Below are 7196 nucleotides of genomic sequence, written 5' to 3' on the forward strand. Positions count from 1 at the left end.
TTATTGGATGGCTCCAGGTACTGGCTGACAGATTTGACTGGCAAAAACTCAAAAGTGTGAATGAGAGAACTGGAAACTAAATTATGTATATAAATATATATATATATCTATATTTCCAGTTTTTCCCTCCTGGGGGCAACACTAGCACGGGAACAGTAGTTCCCCTCTTCTTTGTGGGGCCAAAGCTGTGCTGTGCCACCGGCTCCTCAGAAGCTGCCGCTGCAGCCTGAGATGGACCAAAGGCCTGAGCAGTTTGTTCCCGTCAGCCAGAAACATAGAATTGGGATGAAACCGCTTGGATTCGAAGCTGACTTGAACATTTTAAAGACTTTGGTGGGAGAAGGGCTTCCTGGAGGTGGTGGCAGGAGGGGGGTTGTTCAAGCTGTCCTGCTCAGGGGAGTTGCTATTGGCGCTTTGAGGAAAGAAGGAAGACAGGAAAAAAAAGGTAAGTTGCAAAGACAACCAGGTGAGCCTGGTTAATGTTGTGAGACTGAAAAGGATGGTCTGTGGAATTTGTAAGTCAATTTGTACAGCTTGTTCAATGATCTGGTTGCAGTTTTATCTCGCTGGGATGCTGTGGGACTTTGCTTCTCTGTGTATAATGACCTTTAAAATTGAGATGTGTCTCATTTTCATTTTTTATGCACCTCTTTGTCCACTATTCAGAGAAGAGAGGATGAGATGTAAGAGAGAAGTTCTGCAGAACATGGAAAATAAAGAAAGGTGCCTTTGCAGAACTCAGTATATCCCTGGATGTCTGCATCTAGGGGTTCTTTATGTGGGGTAATCCAGGTCTCTATGCAGCGTCTGCGTGTGTGCAGCATAGTGAAAAATGTCTTCACTCCTCAGAAATTTGCAGATTTTTTTCTTTTAAATATCATGCCATAAGGTACCACTTCAGTAATTAACTGGTTCTTTAATAGAGCTACAATTACTTTGTTTCACAATAAGGGGAAAAAAAAAAAAGAATGCATTCCAAGACAGAGCTACTTTCGACATCTGGGAACCTCCTAACAGCTGGCTATCTAATGAATATGCATCTGCTTAAGAGGCTGTAGGCCATTAATAAACCAATAGATATAAAACAGAAACAATCTTTGTCAGCTTCAAATGAGATTGGATGCAATGTGCTGTGAAGTGTCACTGTCACATTGAATCGAGCCGGGGAGGTTAACGGTCGCTCCTCCGTACCAGCGGCTCCGGCGGGCACGGCGGCTGCAGCCTCACGGCAAGGGGTGGAGGGAGAAGGGCTGGACTCACAAAGCTTTGTGGGTGGTTTCTCCTGCGTTTTTCCTCCTTATTTACTCCCGGTACCGGTTGTGTTCAAAGCATCGGTGACCTTCTTATTTGCAACTCCAGCTAGTCTGTCTGGTTTGGTTTGGTAGAGGAGGAAGCGGGTTTTTTTCCTGCACAAATGATTTGAGTGACACGGGAATCGATCACATGAATAAATGACTGGGGAGAAGTTACAGGAACGTGATAAAAGTGCACCTCGTTGACTGAGGCCTGGGGCTTTGTAAGAGGACTAAGAACAGCCCCTGAGCTGTGTTGTACAACAGGGCTGTTGGAGGGTGAAATAAACACTTAAAAACGATGATGACCTCATTTGACTGTATAAATATCTCTGACCCCTTAAGAGTTGTATCTGTGCTTGTCCCGAGGTGTGTAGAATCACGTTGTCCCAACCTGTAGGAACGTTTGGTATCTTGTATTTGTGTTGTTCTGTACCTTTTATTTCCTGTGGCATTTCCTATATAACGTGAAGCGGATTTAGCATTATTTCAGGCATCCTTATCCCTTCTGCACAGCTGTCTAATCCAGCCCAGGTTAGTCTGGTGTATTCTTCCCTGCAGTGGATATGCACGTGGGACAGCAGCCTCCTGAAACAGGGGTGATAATTTTGATAACAAATGTTAACTGGGTAGAATTTTCCTAAGAGATAACCTATTTTTTCATCTTAAGAAGCAGTAATGACACAAATTAACAGTCAGCCATCGAATAACTGGGCTGCAGGTTCCCCTGGAACAGAGCAAGGGGTAGCTTTTGGCTCTGGGGAACTGGAATAGCCGTCTTGTACCTTGCTTGGACTCTACTTTAGAGCCAGACTTAGACTGTGTAGGTTTTAGCTCTCAGGAAAGTCTCTGTAAAATGATATTTGGAATTTTTTCTTTGCAACTCAGTTGTAAGGGACAGTCTTATGTTTAGCAGAAAGATCACTGTAGCAATTCACCTTCTTGCCCGCTGACCTACAGGTTTTAGTCATGAGAAAATGAAGCAAGGAAAGTTAAAATGGGAAGCTGAGTGCTCTGTAATTACTGCAGATCTTTTCTGGCAGCTTCTCAAGAGAGAAAATTATTGGACTTTGTATCATCACATTGATATAATTTAAGTAAAAATCTCTTAAAAGATTGACTTAATTCCTAGAAAATTGTTTGTCTTACCCATAAATACTAAGTTTTAAAACAGAAGATTATTCAAAGTCTGTTTCAGAGTTGCAGCCACACTGGTGACAACTTTAACTTCTCAGACTTCAGGTTTTACATCAAGGGTTGGTGTAAACTGGAGGTGGAAACCTCAGCTCTGCAGAGGTGCATCTTTGTGGGTTTTGCAGAGGTACAATTTTCTATTCTTGGTTCAGGTGCAAGTGTCTCTGAGCAGGAGCAAGTGCTTGTCCATTGTAAACAGAGCAGGTAGGTCACCGAGGAGCAGCCCACCGACCCTCCCGCAAAGCTCTGCCTTTCACCCCAGCATTAGCAGGACTAAGATGTTGCGGGTTTATCTTTTTTTTGAGAGAGACAAAAGAGCAAGCTGTAAAGGAGGGCTGTCCTTTTACATTCTTCAACTTTTCAAGGTCATTTGTGGAGCTTTTATCAATCAGAAAGCTAAATCCATACAAAAAGCATCTATAATGAACCGAGCATATCTTGAACCTTATCCCTTCAGCTGAATACGAATTACCTAGGAAGGTGCTTCAGTGGCCACACTGACTGAGTTCAGCATTCCTGGGAACATTTGTAAAGTAAGCAGAGAAGCCACTACTATTGTGGTTTGGCATCTATCAATTTCTTGTCTTTTTTCTGTAATTGATTTATTAATTATAGCATCTTAATGATCTATTTAAAATAAATAAACCATTTACACCATTTCAAAGGTATTTTGTGATGTTCAGCTGATATTAAAATAGCACCAGCCTTATGTGCTTTTTCAGCAAGTGACCTAATTAGTTAATAAAGTAATTGAATATTAAAAAGGATGTTGCAAGTGATTAAAATTTAAGAGCCTTCAGAACATTATTAAAGCTATAAATCATACATCACTGTTTTAATTTGCATAGCTACAGAATTACTAATGGTCCCACATGCATAAGCTACTTGGCAATTAGTCTTTTAACAAACTGTTGGTGATACTATGAGGTTACCAAAATCTTTCCCCATTTTCGATTTGAAAACAAAATCCAGGATGAGAGAACACTAAGGGTTAAGTTCATAAAAGCCAGGAAATTTGGTTCTTCCACTTGTCTCTAGCTTCTGGTTTTCCTCCCAAGTCCTACCAAGGTGTAAAAAGGAGAAAAGGCGAAGCATCTGCCTCTGCCATGAGCTTCCTAAACTGGCCTCCAGGTGGTTTTCCAGCCCAGTTTGGCGCTCATGAATCTCCCTACCTGCTGCTGGGACGTGCTCCACTTCTGTCTCATGCCTGTGACTGTCACATGCCCCTTTCCTTCCCCTTCGCCTGGACTCCAGGTTTGGAACAGCGCTGGGAGGACGGAGCAAAGAGAGAGCCGCTGCTGGGAGGGAGGTGCACTTGATCATCGCCCCATGGATGTTGTCTTTGGGCTGTGGGAAAGAGCCACGCCAGGTGCTCATCACCTTCCACTCCTTCTGTTGGCACTTGTAGCTTATGGATCTAAAGTATCTGCAGACAAAAGAAGGTTGGAAAAACGTCACTGATGGGAGCTGCCTGCTCCCTCTGCCCCGCTGGGTGCAGCCTGTTCGCTGTGGTCTTGAGGGTCCGCTGCCCACGGCCCACGCTCAAGGTCTTGGGCTGGCTGCAGGCAGGAGGCGAGACAGGATGACAGTTTTCAACTTAATTAAAGACAAACTGCTTTGGCCAGATGAGCTGCCCTGGTCTGCCCTCTCGCCAGCATCTCTGCAGCGATGGTTCCTGGCTACGGGAACACCGTCCTGGAGGGCACGGCCCAGCGCTCAGGCAGAGCATGGGTCTGTCTCTGGCTTTAGGACTTGCAGGCTGACAAGAGAAACGACAGCACTGAGGGAAAGGGAATGACCCGGTGTGCGCCGGAGCGCAGCCCCAACACTGGGCAGCTGAACGCCGAAAGTCGGCGAGAGGGAGAACAGCCAAAGCTCCGGCCATGGCCACGCAACCACAACGGCCGCTGTGAGAGCTCGGCAGCCTCTTCCCCGGCACAGGAGCACTGCGCGTTGCATCACTGCCTCTTCCCTGCGCCGCACAGCCCCGGGCTCCTGCAGCCCCTCAGCCTGTTTGTTTGCTCCCACGCCAGTGACGGACTCACAGCAAAGGCAAGTGCCTGAGCAGCTGCCGATTTTCCCACCTTTTTCTTTGAGGGAGGCAGGTTCTTGTCTCTGAGCTCAACCTCAGCATCGCTGCCCGGCGCAGGGAATGGCACCTGCGTGGCTCTTGCTCCCCAGCTCCTCCTTCCATTGCACACTGCCTGGCTCGGCTGCTGCAGGTGGGCTGATTGCATAAGCTGGTGCCTTTATCTCCTAAGTGTTAGGTCCCTCTTTTTAATGCAACAGCAACCAAAAAAAGGAGTTACAGAACAGCATTTACATGCAAAACAAAGATGCCCTTTCCATTCAGTCAGCAGAAGCCTTGATGTAGTTTTTGCTATTAAAGTGTGCCGTCTGCTACATTACCAGGAGAATTTCTTTTTTGTGCTGCAAAAAACTTTTCAGGAGCTTCCTTTGAAGCCTTTATTGAGGTCAGGGTCTGCAGCCTCTTGCAATCTTTCCACGTCAGCCTGCAGCACTTTTTGAAAGCCCTTACACTGGATATTGTGACAAACGCCAGCTCTTTGTTCATTAGTTTACACTTGGTAATAGATGTGAGGCCAGGGCAGAGGATGGCTCTCGGCAAGCGATTCACACTCTGCTGCACTAACGTTTGCCATGTCTTGAATAGTTGGAGACAGTACAATCCTGTTTTAAGGGTCTGTGTTTTTTAATTAAAACAGCAAACTGAGGAATGGGTGACTTCAGAGCATTTTGACCCAACAAGGAATGACAAGCACATGGCTGCTTTTAAAATAAATTAATTAATACCCACTATCTTACCAGTATAAAACTGTCAGCATGTGAGGAGGGTGGGCAAAGCCAGATGCAAAGCAGTTTTGTAAATTAAGCTATGTACATGCAAATGTTACTGCAATGAAAGCAACACACCGAGAGCCGAAGGCAAGCTTGAAGAGACTGGAGTCGATCGTAATTCACACCATTGGGCTGATTTCAGGGCAAATGACACCCACAACCTGCTTCAGTACACCTTGACCCCACCACCCAGTTTCACTTGAGCATTGCGACACCACCCGCCTGTGCTCACAATGTTGACATGAGAAGGGGGCCAGGAGCAGGTGACACACCTGCTCGAGGGTGCCTGCAGGTGCCTGTTTGGATGAGTATATTCTGCCCAATTAAAGTATTTAATTTTTAAACATCTGGCTTACAAAACATTGCAAACACATGCAATTTGAGAGGCAAACATTGCTGGTGCTTCTGACCAGATAACCCTTTCCCGACCCACAGGTGACCCTAACAGCTTGTTAGGAAAAAAATGGCTGTTCCATACCGGACCCCTTTCCTGCAAGACAGTCCTCCAAAGGATGACAAATAAAATACATTTTCCTGCTCCCAGATTTAAACACTTCTAATTTTATGGTGATTGCAAGAGGGCAAGTTGAGGACTTACCTTAGGCACCTTCAGGAGCAGCTGGGCTCAAGGGCTGCCTGTCTAATTGCAGATGTGCCCATGCAAATTTAGTAGGCAGGTTTTAGCCATGAAGCTAAATTAAAAAACAGGACAGGCACGTTCCCACTCCTGGCTACATTCACAAGGTGTTAGAGCAGCTAGCAGGAGAGGCATAAAAGTATTCCCTGGAGGCAAGTAGGTCCTGCCAAGAGCGCCCTCGCTCCTTTATTCAGCTTCCCACTGTTCTCATTTCAGCCTCCAAGCAACTAAAAATAAGTTTTACACCAGTTAAACCAATTCCACCCTTCTGATACCTGTGGGATGTTGCTTAACACTTGCTTTCCCCAAAAATAATCAGCTAAAAGCTCTTCTTCCCAGCAGAGGAGTGTAAGATCAGCAACCTTCTGCTTTCTGGTCCAGTTTTTCCTGTGCTCACAATACAGACCACAGCTGATTCGAGCCTCTGCAGCCTCCACAGCCACAGCATCGTCCTGTGTCCTTTCCACCAAGCACAGCCCAAAGTCCCGCTTGCCATCCTTCCTGCTGCTCTATCCCATTAGCATGATAGAATCAGTTTTTCCACTCAAACTCCCACATCCTTTTCCTGATCAACACATCGCACAATCGTTCCACTGACCACACTCTGCTGGGAAAAACCTGTTGTGCTTGAGCCTCATCCCCTAGAAGGGGAAGAACGAAAGGGGCTAATTTCCTTCTTCAAGGCTGTGCTTGCGCATGGACAGGGAGCTCTGTCACAGCGTCCATGTTCTCAAAGTGTGTTGCCTTTAGGAATTACTCCACTGCATCTGTAAATATCTGGCCAGGTAGGGACACCCGCAGAGCCCCGTTTCTCAGCCTGGGCAGCATCTGCTAGTGGTCATGGTTTCCAGCCATGTTCCGGTGTGCCCACCACCAAGGAGCACCGACTCCTGCTCTCCTCCCGCAGCCAGCATTTCCTCTGGCCAAGGCCACCATCCACATGGGATGCCTACAGGAATTCTGCTGTTTTATACCCCAAACCACACACAACAGTTACCCGCTGCCACCCCTGTGCCCTGGCCTGGCGATGCTCCCCTCTGCTCCGGGCTCCTCCCTGCGAGATCTCCACATCCCTGCCAGCACGTTGCCTGCGGCAAATCCAGCGAGGCTTGCCCGACTTCCAGGCACTGGTGCAAGACCCCGTTTACGTAAAGAAAACGCCCCTAACCCAGCTCCCAGCGACAAATTCTTGGCCAGTTCCTGCCACCACCTCG

Source organism: Apaloderma vittatum, unplaced genomic scaffold (genome assembly GCF_000703405.1).
Source record: "Apaloderma vittatum isolate BGI_N311 unplaced genomic scaffold, ASM70340v1 scaffold19334, whole genome shotgun sequence".
Lineage (NCBI taxonomy): Eukaryota > Metazoa > Chordata > Aves > Trogoniformes > Trogonidae > Apaloderma > Apaloderma vittatum.